This window comes from Leucoraja erinacea, chromosome 7, assembly GCF_028641065.1.
Source record: "Leucoraja erinacea ecotype New England chromosome 7, Leri_hhj_1, whole genome shotgun sequence".
Classification (NCBI taxonomy): Eukaryota; Metazoa; Chordata; class Chondrichthyes; order Rajiformes; family Rajidae; genus Leucoraja; species Leucoraja erinaceus.
This window is the reverse complement of record NC_073383.1, coordinates 2840663-2864106: the sequence shown is the minus strand read 5'-3', so window position 1 is coordinate 2864106 and position 23444 is coordinate 2840663. Positions and strand designations below refer to the sequence as shown.

The following is a 23444-nucleotide window of genomic DNA, read 5'->3' as shown; positions in this document are numbered from 1 at the left end:
TTAAAAACTGCTGCAAACTATCTTGAAACCAGATCACCACTATTTCCTTCTGTTTCCCTAACTGTGCTTTGACATTTATCTGTGACATTTTGATTTACTCTTGCATTTTGAGTATGGCATCAAATATAGATGGCTCCTATTGTATTTTTTATATTTTTCTGCAAAACAATTTCAGCCAAATATTTTTTTCCTTTATTAACACATTATATAATTCTAACATCGATTACATTAAAGATGCAAAAATTGTAAAATATCCAGAGCTACGTACAACTAAAAGAGGGGATTCAATGGTTAATATCTCACAGCATTTTCAAATCCTCTACTCGTACATTTATCTAGTGCTGTATTTTACTCTTCACTGAACTCCTCTTAATGTGATGAATGCATAAGTTCTGGCAGATGATGAACAGGGCAATTGCCAATTGACCTCCCCATGAAATCCACCATAAAAAGGTTGATATCTGATTTTGTAATCATCTGGTAGCCCCTTCTTTGTTACAGGATAAAATTACTTTCCTTCGGCTTCAATAACGACTACAAATTCCACATTGCACGCGCTTTCTTTACACCCTAACCATTTAAAATCAAAGTTTGCCTGCTTGTCATTACAAGTGAGAAGCTACGCCAATGTTTGATATTGCTTCTGAATGTTTGCCCTGGAATGTTGAAAGCCCAAATATTGGTAACAAAAATATACATGAAATGCCAAGTAAGTGGCCTCCTTGTGTGTTTGTTTCCCTAGTCTGCAGAATGAATACTACACCAGTAGTGATCAAAGGGCAAGTGATTCAGCTCTTTCACTTTTTAAACATTATAGATAGTTTAGTTTTGTTTAGAAATAGAGCGCGGAAACAGGCCCTTTGGCCCATCGAGTCCGCACCGACCAGCAATCCCTGCACACCAACACAAGCTTGCACACACTGGGGACAATTTACACTTATACCAAGTATACAAATCCAAGCCAATTAACCTGCAAACCTGTACATCTTTGGAGTGTGGGAGGAAACCGAAGATCTCGGAGAAAACCCACGCAGTCATGGGGAGAACATACAGACTCCGTACAGAAAGCACCCGTATCCAGGATCGAACCCGGGTCTCCAGCGCTGTAAGTGCAGTAAGGAGTAACTCTACCGCTCTGATGCAGTGCCACTCTCAAATGTCATGGAAACACTTCCGGGAAACAATTTCGAGGTATTTTATCAAACGGTATATTTCCAAGTTTAAGTTGCAGAAGAATGTTAACAGCTTACAGCATCAGAGTATCAAATTCAGGACACTGATGTATTTATAACATATCTAAGTTTATGAACTCTCCCCCTATAGACAAATATTTCAACGGCCATCGACGAAGAACAGTATTTAAGGGAATTTCTCGGTTTTGAAGATGAAGAAGGCCAATTTTGAAGAACATGGACATCATCTCTATAAAGTGAAAGAAACAGTTTGCAAAAATATATTCTATTCATTTGGGATTCCATTTGCTGCACAGAGCCAAATCACTGAAGTTAGTGAAAATAAATAGACAGTTTGATGTAAAATAGTCAAAGGGTATTTGGGAACTTTTGGATCACTTTTTATTAATGTAGCTAGGTCTTACTGCAATATTCTATGAAAAATATCCACATGCATTTTGTGCTTTAGTATAATTGAGAAGGGCTCCAAGCCAAAACATCATCTATCCATTTCCTCCATGGATGCTGCCTGACCCAGTGAGTTCCACCAGCACTTTGCTCAAGATTCCACCATCTGCAGTTTCTTTTTTCTCCAATCTGCTTATTTACTTGAACTGCTTGATCAACAATACTGAGAAACCCGACTCACATTACTCATCATTTGCTCTCTGATGCCCTTTTGGGTTTTGCCAAAACCATCCCGCACAAGGTCTCATTGGAGTCTTGAAGTCCACATGTGGATCTGAGAGCCAAACTCCTGAGGCATGTTAAAAGTGGCTCTCTTTGACATCAATGCCATTTTTGACCATGACTGGCATCAAGGTGCCCTGTTGAGCTAGTCAATGGGCATGACCGGAGAAGCACTCCAACAATTGGAGTCAGACCCGAGGCAAGAGGAGATTGCTGTGGTTGCCGAATCTCAACCATTTGAGACCAGGACATCACAGGAGTTTCTCAAGGCAATGATCTCAACAATCTTCAACTGATTTACCAGGGACCTTCCTGCCACCTCGATGGAGATGTTTGCTGATGATTGGTTAAATTTCAATTCCATCCACAACCCTTCAGCAAATGAAGCATCCCTGCGTGCAACAAGACTTGGATATCAATCAGCACCACTAAAGTATCACGCAATGACAATCCCCAACAAGAGCAAAGCTAAACAACTTACCCTGATACAATATGGCAGTGGCATGGCAAGTCCCCGATCATCAATAGTTTAGGGATCAGCCACGTAAATAATGCTGGCAAGAGGATTAGTATTCTGCTGTGAGTTATTCTCCAAATTCTTCCCACATTTTAGGTGTGATGGAATACTCTCCACTTTTCCGAAAGAATATAGCTTCAAAAACAATCTGAAAGTTCAACACTACTCAGAAGTTCAAGCCAAGTTCAAGTTACATTTATTGTCACATGCACCAAGTGGTACAGTGAGATTTGAGTTACCTTACAGACATACAAATAAAAAAAGAACACAATACCCGCTAGAATTTAACGAACATCCCCACTCAGCGGAATGAACATTTCTCACTGTGAGGGAAAGCAATAAGGTTCAGTCATAAAGATGTCACCAAAATCCACCATCCTAAACATTTAGCCTCCTCCGTTGTAGAGTGTGCTACCAATAAATCCATTATAACTATCCATTTATCCTACTTACGCAGCTCCTTCTTAGACAGGACCTCTACTGCCAATGACAAGGGGATCAGCTAGCAGGCAGGATTCACCAAGGATAGCCACAAAATGCTTGAGGAACTCAGTGGGACAGGCAGATTCTCTGGAGAGAAGGAATGGGTGACGTTTCGGGTCGAGACCCTTCTTCAGATCCCTTCGGTCTGATGAAGAGTCTTGACCCAAAACGTCACCCATTCCTTCTCTCCAGAGCAGCTGCCTGGCCCGCTGAGTTATTCAGCAATTTGTGTCTATCTTTGGTTTAAACCAGCATCTGCAGTTCCTTCCTAGACAGGATTCACCATCAGGTTCCCCTCCAAGTTATACACCATCCTGATCTGGAAATACTTCCACAACCGTTGCGTTTAAACCTCCCGAGTGAACAAAAGAGGGAATCCTCAGCATATATAGTTGGGGGCTAACCAAAGCCAATGCCTTTCTTAACGCCAAAAAGGATGGGCAAAAAACGCTGGATTTGGAAACAATGACTGTATCCCAAAACTGAATTTTAAAAAGCAAGTCAGGCCCCACCTGTGGGAGGGAAACCAGAATTATTATTTCCAATTAAAAACCATTTGTCATTCTAAGTGTGTTCAGCTGAAATGTTAACTCTTATTTCTTTTGTCACCGATATGGCCTGTCCTGCTAAGCATTTCCAGGACTTTTATTTTATATTTTCAGAATGTGCAATATTTTTCAATTTTCAAAAGTATATGTATGCACTCTATGTTACTTTGTTTTTGAGCAATATAACTTTAAAGTACCTTATCCTACAGCCACTGATGTAAAAGTGTTACATCTAATCCCAATACAAAACAATGAAAACAGTAAGGTGGAGAAACTCAGCGGGTGCAGCAGCATCTATGGAGCAAAGGAAATAGGCAACATTTCGGGCCGAAACCCTTCTTCAGACCTGAAGAAGGGTTTCAGCCCGAAACGTTGCCTATTTCCTTCGCTCCATAGATGCTGCTGCACCCGCTGAGTTTCTCCAGCTTTTTTGTGTACCTTCGATTTTCCAGCATCTGCAGTTCCTTCTTGAACAATGAAAACAGTAATCTGGTTGTCTTGTACAATTTAAATCAGCATTCCCGACCGAGAAAATCCACTGGATTGTCATAACATCAAAAACAGCTTTTAATCCAGTACAGAGCTCACGATATAATTAAGCAAATGTCTGGGTCAAAGTCAATAATCAGTTTAAGACAACAGAATTGGATTTGGATTCTTGAGATATGACTCAATGAAGGGGCTCAAAACTGGCATTCCTTTAGTATTAAATGTTCTGCTGGATTTTAGCCAGGAAATGGCATGTGGAAGAACAGCCAATTACTGCTACCTAGTCACCACAAGATGCCATTACCAACTGCAATCCTCTGCAGACATGTGTGCCCTTAACACATGCTTGTGGCAAATCACACAGACTGCAACTGCCTGTTCCCAATTGTTCCCGATGTTGGAGAAGTCCAGAACAAGGGGTCACAGTCTAAGGATAATGGGGAAATCTTTTAGGACCGAGATGAGGAAAACATTTTTCACACAGAGAGTGGTGAATCTCTGGAATTCTCCGCCACAGAAGGTAGTTGAGGCCAGTTCATTGGCTATATTTAAGAGGGAGTTAGATGTGGCCCTTGTGGCTAAAGGGATCAGTGTGTATGGAGAGAAGGCAGGTATGGGATACTGAGTTGGATGATCAGCCATGATCATATTGAATGATGGTGCAGGCTCGAAGGGCCGAATGGCCTACTCCTGCACCTATTGTCTATGTTTCTATGCCTCAGCATTATCCAAGACTGCATGTTCTGAGCAACAACTGCCAGATGTTTAACTCCTTTTGGTAACAGTCTACACAGTCTGAAGAAGAATCTCGACCCGAAATGTCAACCAGTCTGAGGAAGGGTCTCGACCCGAAATGTCATCCATTTCTTCTCTCCAGATGTCCTCTCTCTGCCTGTCCTGCTGACTTACTCCAGTATTTTGTGTCCACCCTACTGTAGGATCTCACAAGTCATTCAGACCCAATTTATGATGGTGCGACGAGCTGCCAAAGACTATTTCTTCACTTCATCGAGGATCCCATCCATCAGCCTAACAACCTCTCCTGCCATCTGCAAACTCTTACTCAATATCACAAGGCAATGTTGGAAGTGCAGAAAAGATGGTGCTGGAAAAGGAGTATAGTGCCTCAGAACAAGTCTACTAGTTTTACACTGCAATAATTGCAGTCTGTACTTACATATAATTGTATTTATGTACAGTACGATTTTTCTGGATTAAATGTAAAACAAAGAATTTCACTGTATCTAGGTCTGTGGAAAATAAAGTGCAATCGAACTATTGAAGAGCGGGGTGAATAAAAAGTATTATCAATACATACATCAGCTAAAAATCCTAATGTCTTTGGATACGCTAGTATTCAGTCCTGTGTAAATGTAGGATAAAAGTTCACATCCTGTTTATCTTTCTATTTTAGTCGCTCAGTTTGAATGTTTGTTGCACAAAGAGTGGATGCTGCCCATGATATCATCATAAAACAAATGTTAAATCAAGAGTAAACTACACTGCTTCATTAATGTTTATATGGCTGCACAACAAACATTTAATGAAGTGGACAAATGAAGGTCTGAAAACAATTAGGCCAAACAATAACACATTTTGAATTATAGCAAATAAAAGATTATTTTAGCAATTTGGATTATTTCTACTCAAGATGGGCGAGAAAATGACAAATACAGAATTATATTTTGGTTTAATTTTCTCACACTTTTTTAATTCTTGCATTCTTTAATTGTTTCAATGTGATCCGTAAAAAAAGTCTGATACAAGGATGCCCTATGCATCAACACCCTAGGAACCACGCAGTTAAGACTATCTCCAGGTTTGTGATTTATTCTATTCAAATGAAACAAATTAATAAATAATGTAAATGCAAAGAATATTCAGAGTTTGAAAATGTAATGTTAAATCTGCCCCTTGGAACATCTATATATTACTAAAACTCTGTTCTTGACCGGTTTTGGCTTTCTGTGCTGCGGTTTCCGAGAGTACGCCGCCACCTACAGCCGTCATTTTTGGCCACCTCGCTCAGAGACCCCCTCCGCCGCATGTGTGCCGAGGATTTTTCCCGTTAATGAAAATTAACAGAGATATTAATGTTTTTACAACAATCCCCATTCTCTCTGCTGCCCCTGCTGGAGGGCGGGGGAGGGACTATAAAACCAGGAAGTGATGTGTGTGCCTCAATCAGTCTATGCAAGTGGTGTGCCTCAATCAGTCTCTGCAAGTGGTGTGCCTCAATCAGAGCTTTGAATGACACTGACAAATGTCTACAGCACTGTGAGTACCCTTAATTTGGTTTGTAAATGAAAATATGGTTAGAGGTAAAAAAGCACTGCCTGCAAATGGTTGTTTGGGTTTGGGTTGAAATAAAAAGGCACTCTCTCTCCCCCCTACCCTCCCTCTCCTCCTCCCTCCCCCCTCCCTCTCCTCCCCCCCCCCCCCCTCCATCTCCTCCCCCCCCCCCCCCTCTCCTCCCCCCCCCCCTCACTCTCCTCTCCCCTTCCCTCTCCGCCTCTCCTCCCCTCTCCCTGTCCTCTCCCCCGCTCTACTCCTCTCTCCTTTCTCCCCCCTCTCCTACTCTCCCCCCCTCTACTCTCCCCCCTCTACTCTCCCCCCTCTCCTCTCCCCTTCTCCTCCTCCCCTCTCCTCTCCCCCTCCCTCCTCCCCCTCTCCTCTCCCGCTCCCTCTCCTCTCCCCCTCTCTTCTCCCCCTCTCCTCCACACACCCCTACCCTCTCCCTGCTCTCCCCCCACCTCTCCCCGCCCCTCATCTCACCCCCTCTCAGCACCTCCTCCTTTTCTCTCTCCTCCCCCCCCCCTCCCCCCCCTACCCCCCCCCCCCTCCCCCCCTCCCCTCCCCCCCCCCTCTCTCCTCCCCCCCTCTCTCTCTCTCTATCTCTCTCTCCTCCCCCCTCTCTCCCCTCCCCTCCATTAGCGTGAGTGCGGGAGGGGGGGGGGGGTGGGGGGGTAGTTAGTGTATGACGCTGCATGCCGCCCCCCCCCCCCCCCCCCCCCCACAACCCCACGTTGGGGGAACAGACCCAACAGGTCTGCACGGTCTAGTATTTAATATAATCCTGGTTTCCTACAATCAATCACTGAATTTTAAAAGTTAGAATTAGGTGCAAAAATCAACTGTGCATTCCACCTCCAAAACAAATTAAATTAGCAAAATGCTTGATCTTAAATAATCTGAGTTTCAACATATTAAGGCTCTTAATTAATCTTTGTTTTAAGGCATGTGGAATCCAAGAGGAGTTGAAGGCACCTGGGATCCAAGGAGAGCTAATGGCACATGGGAGCTGTCTAATTGGATCCAAAAGTGGTTTTGCAGTTGGAGGCAAAGGGTAGCAGTGGAAATTAGAAAGCTGTGGCTAGTGATGTGTCACACAAATCAGTACTGTTTGAGATTATATATTAACAACTTGGTTGTGAAGGTGGGAGGTATGATCAGCAAGTTTGCAGATGACATGAAAATTGGTGTTCTGTGGATAGCAAAGAATGTTGTCTAAAACTGCAGTATGATATAGATTAGATGGAAAGTTGCAAGGAGCATTGAGAAACAAAATTCAATCTTAACGAGTCTGAGGTTTTGCACTTTGGGAAGACAAATAAGGATATTACATACCGTAGGGGCGGCACAGTGGTGGCAGCAGTAGAGTTGCTGCCTTTCAGCGCTTGCAGTGCCAGAGACCCAGGTTCGATCCTGGCTACGGGTGCTGTCTGTATGGAGTTTGTACGTTCTCCCCATGACCGCGTGGGTTTTTTCCCCCGTGATCTTCGGTTTCCTCCCACACTCCAAAAATGTTCAGGTTAGTAGGTTAAATGACTTGGTATAAGTGTAATTTGTCCCTAATGTGTGTGGGATAGTGGTAGTGTGCGGGAATCGCTGGTCAGTGAGGATTCGGTGGGCTGAAGGGCCTGTTCCCGCGCTGTATCCCCAAACTAAACAGAAATGGCAGTGCACTAAAAAATGCTGATGGTCTGAAGGATAAAGTTGTCCAAGTCCTGGAGTATTGCGTACAGTTTTGGTCTCCAAATCTGAGGAAGGACATTATTGCCATAGAGGGAGTGCAGAGAAGGTTCACCAGGCTGATTGATTCCTGGGATGTCAGGACTGTCTTATGAAGAAAGACTGGATAGACTTGGTTTATACTCTCTAGAATTTAGGAGATTGTGAGGGGATCTTATAGAAACTTACAAAATTCTTAAGGGGTTGGACAGGATGCAGGAAGGTTGTTCCCGATGTTGGGGAAGTCCAGGACAAGGGGTCACAGCTTAAGGCTAAGGGGGAAATCCTTTAAAACCGAGATGAGAAGAACTTTTTTCACACAGAGAGTGGTGAATCTCTGGAACTCTCTGCCACAGAGGGTAGTTGAGGCCAGTTCATTGGCTATATTTAAGAGGGAGTTAGATGAGGCCCTTGTGGCTAAGGGGATCAGAGGGTATGGAGAGAAGGCAGGTACGGGATACTGAGTTGGATAATCAGCCATGATCATATTGAATGGCGGTGCAGGCTCGAAGGGCCGAATGGCCTACTCCTGCACCTAATTTCTATGTTTCTATGTTTCTATGTTCATAGTTTTGTGAAATTCCAAACGCAGATGATAGGGTGCTGGAGAGAATATGACATCTCGCCTTCATAGGTCAGAGCATAGAATTGAAGAGTTAGGACATATTGTTGCAACTCGACATAACAAAGGTTAGATTACATAGAAACATAGAAACATTACACATCAGGATTGTGCACATTTTTGAGGGCTACACTTTGTGAAGGATATAATTTCACTGGAGAGAGTGTGCAGAGGAAATTTACCCACATGTTGCCTGGACGAGAGAACGTTAGTTGTGGGGAGAGATCACATAGGCTGGACTTGTCTTTGTGGAGAGAAGGATTCTGACCGGTGATCCGATTATAAGATTATGGGGTGCGTAGATAGATGTTCAGAATTTTTTTCCCATTAAAGATGCATAGTCAAAAGAGTCAAGAGTGTTTTATTGTGATATGTCCCAAATAGAATAGAATTCTTACTTGCAGCAGCTCAACAGAATATGTGAACATAGTAGACCATAAACAGTATAATAATTGAGAATATTTTGTGTGTGTGTGCATATACATACACACATTATGAAATGGGGGGGGGGGAACCATGTACAAAAACTGCTGTAATTTCTACATTGTGAAACCAAAATGTATAAAAATGGCCTTTATTAAAATCTGACAACGTGCACTTTAACCACATGTGATTTTTTTTCTACTACAAATCTCAAATTGTGGAGTACAGAGGCAAATAAATAAATGATGGGTCTTTGTCCCAAACATTATGGAGGGCACTGTACACAAAAAAAAACAAACAACAAGGCATAGATTTAAAGTGAGAGGAAGGAGTTTTAAAGGGTAGATTTTTTTTTAAACAGTGCGGTTCGTATCTGGAACACTGCCAAAGGAGGTAATGGAATCAGGCACAATCATTCAGTTTACGGGATTCTATTGTGTTGTACAACTCCATTCAATTCTTAGCTACGTCTATTTTTCATGTATTTACAATAAAATGAAATATCATTAAATGTTTATGAGGTTGAGAATGTGCTGAGCAATAAATGAAAGACTGATACAATGTTATTCTCCCATGATATTACCTGTGATCAGTGTTTTTGCAGATAAAAATATGCTGGTATGCACGTTTAATTAACATGCATGTTACGTAATTGGAAAACTAAATTAATGGTGTTTGCTTTTATGGGCATTCTGTCACAAAAAAAACACTGCCCATGATGTATGCAAATACTAGTCTAGTTTGGGATAGTTTATTGCCATGTGTCCTGAGGTACAGTGCAAATCTTTTGTTGCACGATAACCATATAACCATATGATAAGATTGAACAAGTTAGGGCTTTATTCTTTGGAGCACAGAAGGTTAAGGGGGGACTTGATAGAGGTTTTTAAAATAATGAGAGGGATAGACAGAGTTGACGTGGAAAAGCTTTTCCCACTGAGAATAGGGAAGATTCAAACAAGGGGACATGACTTGAGAATTAAGGGACTGAAGTTTAGGGGTAACATGAGTGGGAACTTCTTTACTCAGAGAGTGGTGGCTGTGTGGAATGAGCTTCCAGTGAAGGTGGTGAGGGCAGGTTCGTTTTTATCATTTAAAAATAAATTGGATAGTTATATGAATGGGAATAGAATGGAGGGTTATGGTCTGAACGCAGGTGTATGGGACTAGGGGAGATTATGTGTTCGGCACGGACTAGAAGCGTCGAGATGGCCTGTTTCCGTGCTGTAATTGTTATATGGTTATATGGTTAACCAGCCAGCAGAAAGACAAGACATGATTACAATCAAGCCATTCGCAGTGTACAGATACATGACAAAGAAATAACGTCTAGTGCAAGGTAAAGCCAGTAAAGTCAAATCAAAGATAGTCCGAGGGTCTCCAATGAGGTAGATTCAGGACTGCTATCTGGTTATGCTAGGATGGTTCAATTGCCTGATAATAGCTGGGGGGAAACCTGTCCCTGAATCTGGAGGTGTGTATTTTCACACTTCTGTACCTCTTGCCTGATTGTAGAGGGGAGAAGAGGAAGTGGCCAGGGTGCGACTCGTCCTTGATTATGCTGCTGGATTTGCCGAGGCAGCGTGAGGTATAAATGAGAAGAGAGGTTGGTTTGTGGGATGGTCTGGGCTGATCTGACAATAAAGGATCTATCTATCTATCCATCTATCCATCCATCCATCCATCCATCCATCTCCACAATCCGCTGCAATTTCTTGCGGTCTTGGATGGAGTTATTCCCAAACCAAGCTGTGATGCATCCCAATAAAATGCTTTCTACAGCACATCTGTAGGGGTTGGTGAGGGTTGTTTGGGACATGCCGAACTTCCTAAGCCTTCTAAGCATTGGTGTGCTTTCATGGTCGTTGCTTCAATATGGGTGGTCCAGGAGAAGTTGTTGCTGATATTGACTCCTAGGAATATGAAGCTTTTAACCATCTCTACTTCGGTGCCGTCAATGCAAACTGGGATGTGTGCGCCGTTACGCTTCCTAAAGCCGATCACTATCTCGTTTGTCTTGCTGACATTGAGGACCTAAAAGTGCCTAATTCAAAGTTTGGCAGGGCACGAGTTTGGAAGGCAGGTTTCCATAATTGGAAAAGAATGGAACAAAAACACAATGCTTCATTGATAATCACAAAATGGACCAGTTGGGGCACCAGCATTCATCACCAACAAAAACTTTAAACTAAACAAAAATACATTTCACCATCTAAATCTTTTCTCTGCAATTTTCAATGTATAAATACGGCCCTAGAAAGTTTAGAAAGGTTCTAGCTCGAAGGGCCGAATGGCCTACTCCTGCACCTATTGTCTATTGTCTAAAGCAAATACTTCTTGCAAATTCCATGACTTGAAAGTAGCTAAATAAAAAAGTCTAAAGAAGGGTCTCGACCCGAAATGTCGCCCATTCCTTCTCTCCAGAAATGCTGCCTGCAGAGTTACTCCAGCATTTTGTGTCCACCTTCGATTTAAACCAGCACTTGCAGTTCTTTCCTACGTAAATTAAAAAAAACTACTGCTGGTACACTTTCTAATTTTGAAATTTCCAAAATGTCAAAGTCATTGAATGATGTGCAAGCCAAAGCATTCTGCTAGATAAATGGTAACCTTACCAGACAGCAGATGCTATAAAATACTGAATAATTTGCTCATAGCAAATCTGAAACATTGGTATGTTCTTCAGTAGTTTGGTACCTCAATAACTATTGTAATATTTTCACACAAAAAAATCCATGCATACTTTCAGAGAACAACGCTGCACACAATTGCTGCAGTGAATGTAGAAAGGAATCACCAGGACATTGCTTGGATTGGAAGACTTTAGTTAATAAGATTAAGATCATTGAGATTGCAAACAGCACACGAGAAATGATTAAAAATAGCAGCTCTGAGCCTACCTGTATAAAGGAAGCAGCACAAATCGGTGCTGTAACTGATTATCCATTTAAACACATTAGCGCTATTGTGATCTACCAACGGCAATGGAGCTGCCGACTGTAAGGGAATTCCTGATCGCAGGGGAATCCCCGAACTCGCGGGGGATTGCAGGAGCAGTGAGTAACTGGAAACACCGTGAGACCTCCATTGCGTCCAGAAACATGGATAATGGGCAGGACTACATCAGACTGAAGCACTGGGGACTATGGCCCTCTCTCCCAAACATTCCACTAGCCAATGTTCAGCCACTGGAAAATAAAGAGGATGACTTAAGGTCAAGGCTGCTTTATCAAAGGGAGCTGAACGAATGCTGTGTGCTCTGTTTCACAGAGACATGGCTCACCCCCAGCTCCCCAGACTCAGCCGTCCAGCCTGAAGGGTTCTCCATCCATCGTATGGACCGTACACTGGCATCAAGGTCAACTGGGGGGAACGGGGAACAGTGGAGGAAGACTGACTTTGGTGCCTTCCCACACAGTGGGAAACTTTGATTCTGCTGTGTGGGGATGTTTTGTGTTAAATTCTATAGTGTGTTGAGTCCTGTTTATTTTTATTGGATGGCTGTATGGGAATTCATTTCACTGTGCCATCTGGCACATGTGACAATTAAATCTATCTTGAATCTTGAATCTTGAAACTCTTCATGGTGCTCAGACAGGGCAGTGCTATCTAACTCCAGCTCTCCGCACCTGGAACATCTGGCAATGAAGTCCCTTCTACCTCCCGAGGGAATTCACTTCCATTTTCCTGACCGCGGTCTACATCCCACCCCAGGCAGACGTCCGTCTGGCACTGGAGGAGCTGCAAGCCGTGGTCAACTAACACCAGTCGGTGTACCCTGAGGCCTTTACCATCATAGCTGGGGACTGCAACAAAGTCAACCTGAAGAAATCACTCCCTAACTATCACCAACATGCCTCCTGCAGCACCAGAGGATTAAACACCCTTGACCACTGTTATGCAAACACCAGAGATGCCTATCACTCCATCCCTCGCTCTCACTGTATGAAATCTGCCCATTCAGCAGTGCTGCTTCTTCCTGCATTCAGGCAGCAACTGAAGGGAGCACCCCCAGCAGTGAGGACTACAGAGCTAGTCGGGGAGGCAGAGGAGCGACTACGGGACTGCTTGGAGTCAGTAGACTGGGCAATGTTCAAGGACTCGGCAACGACCTGAATGAATACGTCACAGTTGTTACAGACTTCATAAGTGTGGAGGAGTGTGTTCCTACAAAAAGTGTTTCCCAACCAGAAGCCTTGGATGAACCATTAGATCCGCATTCTTGTGTGGACAGATCCCAGGCATTTAAGTCTGACAATGCTGAGCTTTACCACGTATGACCATCAAAAAGGCTAAAAGGGACCTTTAGCTGGAGGATGATGCGGATGTTCGGCAACTGTGTCAGTGCTTGAATGTCATCACTGCCTTCAAGGTGAAATTGGGGCAACTCAAGTGACAGCGAAGCATCACTCCCTGACGAGCTCGAAGTGTTCTACAACGCCCGCTTTGATAGGGAGAATACTGCCTTCCCGGGCCCCTATATTACAATCTCAGTCATGGAGGCCGCTGTCAGAAGATCCTTCAGGGGGTGAATCCTCGGAAAGCATCTGGACCTGATGGTATACCCGGTTGAGTTCTCAAAATCTGTGCAGACCAACTTGCTGGAGCTGCAGACATCTTCAACCTCTCATTGCTAAAGTCTGACGTTCTCACCTGCTTTAAGAGGGCATCAATAATACCAATGACATGCCTCCATGCCTATCAACTGAAGGTACTAACGTCTGTAGTGATGAAGTGCTTTGAGAGGTTGGTTATGGCAGATACCAACTTGTACCTAACAAGAACCTTGACCCATTAGTTTGCCTACCGTCACAACTGGTTAACGGAGGATGCGATCTCACTGGCTCTGCACTCTGCACTGGGCCACTTGGACAATAAATCACATACGTCAGGCTGTTGTTTATAGTCTACAGAACTGCGTTCAATACAATCGTCCCTTCCAACTGGATCCACGACTTCCTCATCAACAGACCAGTCTGTACGAATTGGCAGCAACATATTTTCCCCAATAACTATCAGTAAGGGAGCATCTCGAGGTTGTTTGCTCAACTTCAAGTAACACTCGTTAATGAAGTTACTAATTTTCAGCTAGCTCACAGCTCATCGTTACATTTTTTACATATCTCTTGTTAATTTGTTCTATATCTCTCTATATCACCATCTATATCTCTTATTTCCCTCTCCCCTGACTCTCAGTCTGAAGAAGGGTCTCGACCCAAAACGTCACCCATTCCTTTTCTCCAGGGATGCTGTCTGACCCGCAGAGTTACTCCAGCTTTTTGTGTCTATCTTTACTCATGACCTTGTAGCCGGGAACAGTGCAAACACCTTTGTTAAGTTCGCCGACGACACCACGTTGTTGGACAAATTACAGATGAGAATGAGTCAGAGTATAGGAATGAGATCGAATGATTGACCAAATGGTGCCAGCACAACAACCAGTTCTCAATGTCATTAAGATCAAGGAACTGATTGACTTTGGATGAGGACCCAGAAATGTATCTATATCAACAGGATGGTGGAGGGTCAAAAGCTTCAAATTCCTGGTCTTTCCTGGATCCAGCACACTGATGCAATGACAAAGAAAGCCCAACAACGCGACTTCACCATCACCAGCAAAACCAAGGAACTGATTGTGAACTTTGGAAGAAGTAGGAGGGGGACATTTATCAACGGGTCGATGGTTGAAAGGGTCAAGAACTTCAAATTCCTGGGCGTGCACATCTCTGAAGATCTTTCCTGGTCCGAGAACACTAATGCAATTATCAAAAAAGCTCATCAGCGCCTCTACTTCCTGAGAAGATTACGGAGAGTCGGATTGTCAAGGAAGACTCTCTCTAACTTCTACAGGTGCACAGTCGAGAGCATACTGACCGGTTGCATCATGGCTTGGTTCGGCAATTTGAGCGCCCTGGAGAGGAAAAGACTACAAAAAGTAGTAAACACTGCCCAGTCCATCATCGGCTCTGACCTTCCTTCCATCGAGGGGATTTATCGCAGTCGCTGCCTCAAAAAGGCTGGCAGTATCATCAAAGACCCACACCATCCTGGCCACACACTCATCTCCCTGCTCCCTTCAGGTAGAAGGTACAGGAGCTGGAAGACTGCAACAACCAGGTTCAGGAATAGCTACTTCCCCACAGCCATCAGGCTATTAAACCTGGCTCGGACAAAACTCTGATTATTAATAACCACTTTCTGTTATTTGCACTTTACCAGTTTATTTATTCCTGTGTGTATATATTTATATCATGGTATATGGACACACTTATCTGTTTTGTAGTAAATGCCTACTATGTTCTGTGTGCTGAAGCAAAGCAAGAATTTCATTGTCCTATACAGGGACACATGACAATAAACTCACTTGAACTTCCTGAGATTACGGAGATCCAGTATGTCAGAGAGGACTCTCTTGAACATCTACAGGTGTACATTAGAGAGCATATTGGCTGGTTGCATCATAGCCTGGTTTGGCAACTGGAGTGCTCAGGAGCAAAGAAGACTGCAAACAAAAAGTTGTAAACACTGCCCAGTCCATCTCCGGCTCTGACCTCCCCACCATCGAAGAGATTTACAGGAGTCACTGCCTCAGAAAGGCAGCCAGCATCATCAGAGGCCCACAACACCCTGGCCACGCACTCATTTCATTCCTCCCATCAGGAAGAAGGTACAGGAGCCTGAAAACTGTAATGTCCAGAGACAACTTTGCCCCTACAGCCATAAGGCTATTAAACACTACAACCTCAAATAAGCTCAGAACGACAAAGACTTGGGGCATTAATTTTGTCATTTTATACGTGTGTGTGTGTGTGTGTGTGTGTGTGTGTGTGTGTGTGTGTGTGTGTGTGTGTGTGTGTGTGTGTGTGTGTGTGTGTGTGTGTGTGTGTGTGTTCCTTTTTTTCTCATGTATTATTTTATTTACAGAGTACTATGTCTACATATTATGTTGTGCAGACTAAGAATTTCATTGTTCTGTGGGAGATATGACAGTAAAACACTCTTGACTCTTGTGATGGGATAAGCTGAGTTTGTTTTCCCTGGAGCAAAGGATGCTGAATTGAAATGAATACTTTATTGTCAGATGTGACAAGTCACAGTGCAATTCTTTGCTTGCCTACCCAAGGTATGCAAATGGTCGCCCATAAAGGGCACTCACAAAGTTACAAATACCCTCTCCCCCCCCCCCCCCCCCCCCCCCCCCCAGCCCCCCCCCCGTTCTTCCCCCCCCCCCCCCATTCCGGGTCCTCCATTGCCCATTGTTCTTCCCCCTCCCTCACAGTGGTCCTCCCACATCGGGTCCTCCTTCGTCCCTTCCTGATAGAAGTCTACAGGATAACGAGAGGCATGGATAGCAGAGTATTTTTTCCCCATGGTATGGGCAACAAAAACAGTAGAGCATTGGTTTAAAATGAGGAGGAGGAGTTTCACAGGGGGATCCGATGTAGTTTACGCGAGGGGTTGTTGTTATTTGGAACTCACTGACAGAAGCAGAGCTGAATTCAGATACAATCACTATTTACAACTTTTACCCAGATCGGCAAACCACAGAATGGCCATGAAGCCACCTAGTGTTGCTAAACTTGATTCGGCTAGATAGCCAAGAATTTTGGGGACCCAAAGGACCTTTTTCTATGTGTAGGAAGGAAATGCAGATGCTGGTTTACCCCGAAGATAGACACAAAGTGCTGGAGTAACTCAGCACATCAGGCAGCATCAACGTCTCAGGTCGGGATCCTATTTTTAAGCTCTGTGAGTCATCTATACATAACTAAAGCTCTGATCTTGTTATCTTCCATTTGTGTGGATTTTCTATTTGCACAAAAATGGTACACGATAGCGCTATGATTTTTTGCCACCTGACTCACCATTTTCTGTGCTCAAGTGCAACAAGTTATGTTCCAATCAATGGTATATTTTAAAAGTTATTAAGGTTTAAATACGCGCATGTGCAGATTGGTCTCTTCTCCTGTCAGACACCACATTGGCCAGGATGGAGATGCCCCTTCCTGCACCATTGCCACACTGATGGCGGACCGGCGGCAGTCTCCAACAGGACACAATTGTCGGAGGGACTGGAAGCGGCGCGGAGCCAGAGATGTTGGCCAAACGGAAAGTGGAGAATCTGATCCCGGCAGAGGAGAGCTACCAGTTACTGATCCCCCTGCTACGAGTCCCGACCACACCGCCCCCTCCTCAAGCCCCTTCCACTCTGGTCCCCCTCACTGGCTCTTGCTCCCTCCCCCGTGATACCCCCCCCTCTCCCCCATGGCTGCTCCATGGCTCTTGCCTGTCTTTTCTCCGAGCTCTCTCCTCCCCAACACCCCGCTCCCCGTTGCGTTGGGGGACCAGGCCTCCCGTGTGACTTAGTCTAGTGTCAATTAAATATGCTGAACTTGCACATAATTATGACTAAATCCAGTAAATTGTCATTCTGGACCTTCCATCTAAAATCACCCATATATTCACATATTTGTAGCAAGAGTAATATGCATAGATTATAACGCAAACTGATTTATAAATGTCACGTAAACAAGAAAATAATTCAGTTAGTGGTGGTAAGTTAGTGGTTTTGCAGATAGTGAAGATAGTTGTGAAAGATTGCAGCAGGATCTGGATCAATTGGCAAGGTGGGCGGAGGAATGGTTGATGGAATTTAATACAAAGAGTTGCTTTTTTGGACGTCGAACAAGGGCAGGACGAACATGGTAAATGGTAGGCTCTGGGTATTGTTGTAGAGCAGTGCGATCTAGGAGTACAGGTGCATGTTTATTTGAAGGTCGAGTCGCAGATAGATAAGGTGGTCAAAATGGCTTTTGGCACTTTGGCCTTCCTTCATCAGTCAGAGGATTGAGTATAGAAGTTGGGAGGTCATGTTGCGGTTATATAAGACATTGGTGAAGGGTCTCGACCCGAAACGTTGCCCATTTCCTTTCCCCGCTCCATAGATGCTGCCTCACCTGCTGAGTTTTTCCAGCATTTTTGTCTACCTAAGACATTGGTGAGATCGCATTTAAATTATTGTGTTCAGTTCTGGGCACCGTGTTATAGGAAAGATATTGCCAAACTTGAAAGGGTTCAGAAAAGATTTACAAGGATGTTGCCAGGACTAGAGGGTGTGAGCTATAGGGAGAGGTTGAATAGGCTGGGTCTCTATTCTTTGAGCTTAGGAGGACGAGGGGGTGATCTTATAGAGGTGTATAAAATCGTGAGAGGAATAGATCAGGTAGATGCACAGAGTCTCTTGCCCAGAGTAGGGGAATCAAGGACCAGAGGACATAGGCTCAAGGTGAAGGGGAAAAGATTGAATAGAAATTCGAGGGGTAACTTTTTCACACAAAGGGTGGTGGGTGTATGGAACAAGCTGCCAGAGGAGGTAGTTGAGGCTGTGTCTATCCCATTATTTAAGAAACAGTTAGACAGGTACATGGATTGGATAGGTTTGGAGGGATATGGACCAAGCGCAGGCATGTGGGACTACTGTAGATGGGACATGTTGGCCAGTGTGAACAAGTTGGGGCGAAGGTGATAAACTGTATCACTCTATGACTTTCTGTACCCGTGGATGTGAAAACAATTAATTTTCCAATTATTTTGGACTTTGTTGCTCCAATGCACCTCCATATGGCTGGAGAGCAATAGTGGAAGTCATTCATCTGCCCATTTCCTCATTTTGCCTGTTTCCTATCACAAAGGAAAGGATCATAATCTACACGTGTATGTAAACGAAAATCTTAAGAATGCAGTAACTCCAGTGATATCCTTCCATTGCATTAATGCCTTGCCAGGTCTTCCATAAATTGGACTGTACACACCTGATGAAAATGTTAGGACATGATGAATTTGTTAAGCAAATTCGACTCGGGAAAAATATCAAGCTCCCATATCATGTAATACACAAAAAAATGCAATTCCACATGAACACTGCAATGCAGTCACTGGGCAATTATGAAGGCAAACATGTTCTATTAGTTTTTCCACTTCCTTTAAAACAGTACTTAGAATTATCCAAACAGGATTTTTCTGAAAGCAGTTCCAACAGCAGATAATTGTTTGTTTACATAAATAAAAACTTTGCTTTAAAGTATGTTGGAAATTTTAAATTTCAAATTACATACATACACCTTTTACATCAGTATTCTCTGTTCAAACAATGTCCTGGCTCAGTTGGCTTCAGTGTGATCCACATCGTAACATAATCATTATTCCATGCTGCTTCAGCAATTCTATGGTTTAGCTTTGCCCACTTCACTCCCCTCACAATGGGTTTCACAAACACCTTTTCTGGAAATCTTACCACAAGTCCCTGGCTTTGGCTTTGTTTTTGTTTTATGTTTACCAGAATTATCAAGAAACAAAATAAACAAACAAATGATCCTCTGTCAAAGTCAATATAATTCTGGCAGATACTCTGTATGTACCACATGACAAACACTAGGAAAGGCCAAGATTTGATTGCTCCAGGACAGCAATAAATAGAGTACGAACATTGATTTATATAACTTCAAGTAACCCTCTCTCTCCATCTTTCCCCCACCCAAGTCAGACCAGCTTCAAAGTCGTCTTGTTGAGTTTCATTGTCTGTGTTTGTTCTCACCTAGCACACAGCTAACAACGGCCTGTTTCATTTATCTTCGTTACTCTTTTGCATATCTTTCATTCACTCATTCTTTTTCTCTTTACATCATTGTCTATATCTCTCATTTCCCTTTCCCCTGACAGTCTGAAGGAGGGTTTTGGCCCAAAACGTCACCTATTCCTGATTTGGGTAAATGTCATTGAACATATGTGTAGCCTCTGAGAATGTCCACATTTTTTTTTGCTCTGTTCCTTGTTTTACATATTTTTTACTTGAATAAAATGTCTTCTGATTTTGGTTTAAAATATTATCCTTTTCTCCAGAGATTCTGTCTGACCTGCTGAATTACTTCAGCATTTTGTGTCTATCTTCAGCAAGAGATAGATGGCTCCAAAGACATCAGAAAAGGGAGCAAAATCAAAAAAAGAATTCTTCTCACTCCAAGCTGCTATCTGCTGACCTCTAGAAAAGGTGCATCTGTCTAGACACAGATGGCGATATATCAGGCTTAGTTCTGATGCCCAATCCCCAGTCAGAAAGCATTCTAACAATGACCATGATGACAGAAGTTAGCTCAATAAGACCAGGCTGCTGCTATCTGTGGAGATAATGTAAAATTAGTCAGCACCTTACATAAAGAGGAAATGAGCATAAAGGGGGCTTGAATTATTTGTAAAACAATTCTGATGGTGAAACAAATTCCAGTGATCTATATTGTACAACTTGCCAAGAAATACAAGAATAAAGTGGACAAAATTAAATCTCCCGAAAAACGAATAAAACCGACATGACATATTTTGTGACGGTCATGAGCCAATGAACCAATTCAGGTAATTGGTTAAAAAAATACACTAATTTAAACTCCAGAGAGCAGGACATGTTAAATACAGTAACCTAAGATGGCATTCACGAACCATTCAGTTGGAGCCATGGGATTTATGACATAACTGGAACCCCTCCAGTACAACACCCCCAACAGTTTTTTTTTTCCTGTGTAATACATAGCAATGATCTTTTGCACTTTGACATTTTGAACGTACAAAAGAATGGGATGATAGTAACTTTAGTGTTTCCCCGGGTTGGCCTTTCACCAATTTTCAGTGTTAAAGGATTCACACCCCTGAGTCAAGGCATTCATAAACTCAGAACAAAACAAACCTTCTATTCTTCTCCAATTACCCTTCTCCTTGTTTAATCCTTCCTTTGACATTTTACAAGATATAGCCAACCTGTTTTGTGATTTTCTAATCCCTTTCCCTAGTTCATTATGATCAGTAGTTAGCACATTCAGTGCCAAGCTCTTTGTCCATTTCCCCTCGAAATCTGGTTCAAATTGGTAAATTAGACTCCAAGTGCCAAATGGCCTCCTTCTGCACCTATTTTCCATATTGTTTTAATGAAATTGCTCCAAATTCGAGCATTTTTTTTTTAAAATCGGCACTCATGAGGTAAGTGTCATGACAATCACAGCTGTACAAAAAAAACTGCGTCTAATGCTAAACAAAGGAATCAACCAACTGGCTATGTGCACATTGGTCAACGAGCAAAATACTTCACTTGAAGTGTAAAAAAGGAGAGCTGGGCTGCCTGCCCCTATTCCCAGCACCATCTGGCAGGCAGGTGGGTGGATGGGGTTTGCAGCAACTATCCCTTTGTGACCATTTGCACTGTTAACACGCGTTTAGTAAAGAAACTGAGCCGCAGGCGCACTCCAGCACCGTGAAGGTTCTCAATGCAAGGGGGCTGAACCACTGCAGTACAAGACACCACCCCCTTTCCCTTGCCAAGGCAGCAATACCGTACAGTGAATGATCCGCTGGCTGAGGAAGAAGGCGGGTCATACGCATTCACACTGAACCACCCTGTCACTTAGTCATCTTCAGCAGCCCGTTCTCCAGAAGATTCATTTCAGAATTTTAGTTAAATGACCCCAAAAAAAAAATAATTCAAGTGTTGCAAAAGATTAGAAGCCAAATTAGAAGCCTCCCTTCCCCTGCAGCAGTGGAACATTTGTCTTCCTTCGCGACCATGTATTTTATTGTTTCTGTAAAAGTGTGGTTCAGTCGATTATTAGATTACGACGGCGCGATAAACGGAATGCTCAGCATTTTAATAAATGACACATAATTCTGGTCTGCAAACGTGCATGGCGTGGGAACATAATTCAGATTAAAGTAAATGGTGAACAGAACAAAAGAGACAGTTCACCCCCCACACACCCCCACCCCTACTATACTCAGCTGCAGACAGACAGCCGGCAATAGACCAGCGGCTCAATTAAGAGACGCACAGTTTTCCTGAATTTTCTAACGCCACACAAAGACATGTCAGATTATGCGCATTTTTCTCCAGCGGGGGAAAAAAAAGCCCTATTTATCCGTCTCGGGGAAAAGTCCAGCTCCAGGCGTCCAAACATGTCGTGCGTTGGGTGTGACGAATAGTCTGCCTTCCCCTGTTGTCTGTGGCGTTAGCAAGAGAAGATGACAGCGCTGAAAACGACAGAATGGGACTAAGGAGAGAGTGTCCAGCGCCACGGATTTACCATGGGGTTTTTTCCTCACTCCCCCCCCACCACAAAATGTGTCGGGTTGCGCTAGTGGATGGGGAGAGAAACAAAAGGTGCAGGAGCCGACTGCAGCAGCATTGTTGCCCGGTACTGGTGGCGACTGTCAATGTTGCCCATCATCCGCCCTGGACCATAGACGTTATTGTCACTGGCTGGCTGGCTACCAGGCTGGACTCAGCACCCCGCCTGCACCGCTGCTGCCCATTCAATGCAACATCTCCCCGCCCGCCGGCCGCTCTGCTGGTTATCTCTCTCCACCTACCTGTGCTGGAGGTTCCGCTCGCCGGCTCGGCGCTCACCGACTGACTCAGGCTCAGGCACACACACACAAGGCAGAGGGAGGGGCGCGGGACGCGGGGGCGCGCTCGCCAGCCAGAGGCGCGCGTCCTCGCCTTGGCGCCAACGTGTGGGTGGCCCGCGCGCGCTCCCGGGGATCAGGGGAAGTCGGCGCGCGTGTCCGAGGATCAGGGGCTGTCAATGCGCGCTCCCGAGAGTCAGGGGCTGTCAATGCGCGCTCCCGGGGATCAGGGGCTGTCAATGCGCGCTCCCGGGGATCAGGGGCTGTCAATGCGCGCTCCCGGGGATCAGGGACAGGCAATGCGCGCTCCCGGGGATCAGGGACAGGCAATGCGCGCTCCCGGGGATCAGGGACAGGCAATGCGCGTCGATGCGTCAATGCGCGCTCACGGGGATCAGGGACAGGCAATGCGCGCTTCCGGGGAGCAGGGACAGGCAATGCGCGCTCCCGGAGAGCAGGGACAGGCAATGCGCGCTCCCGGGATCAGGGACTGTCAATGCGCGCTCCCGGGGATCAGGGACTGGCAATGCGCGCTCCCGGCGATCAGGGACAGGCAACGCGCGCTACCGGGGATCAGGGACTGTCAATGCGCGCTCCCGTGGATCGGGGACATTCAATGCGCGCTCCCGGGGATCAGTGGCAGTCACTGCGCGTTCCCATGGAAAGGAGACATTCAATGCACGTACTCGTGGATCAGGGACATTCGATGCGCGTTCCCGTGGGTGGGGTTATTCAATGCGCGCTCCCGGGAATCGGGGACTGTCAATGCGCGCTCCCGGGGGCAGAGCGGATCTCTCCAGCCACCCGTTGTCCCCCGGGGTTTCACTGCCCATCGGGGCTGCTTGCATGTTGCTTGCTGGTGTTTCTCCCAGATCATTGCCCTCTCAGGCTCAAGTTTGAATCGTGGGAACTCTGCCATTAACTGCAGCAACAGCGCTAATGTCAGCACGGGGCAAGAACCACGTCCCCATCAATTCCAGAGACCGACAACACCCGTTACTTCCACCAATGAATCAGAACTGTTCCGGGCAGATGCTTTGTCCTCTCCT

The 23444-nt window shown here is 44.5% G+C and overlaps 1 protein-coding gene across 1 annotated transcript in view; it reads right to left on the bottom strand.

Moving 5' to 3' along the window:
* The window catches only part of LOC129698573 (microtubule-associated protein 2-like), a 384661-nt gene extending 362197 nt beyond the window's left edge, over positions 1 to 22464 (bottom strand). Inside the window, 1 exon segment of the mRNA XM_055637661.1 lies at positions 22360 to 22464. The gene's annotated coding sequence lies outside the window, so the exon portion shown is untranslated.
* Between the last annotated feature and the right edge of the window lie 980 nt (positions 22465 to 23444).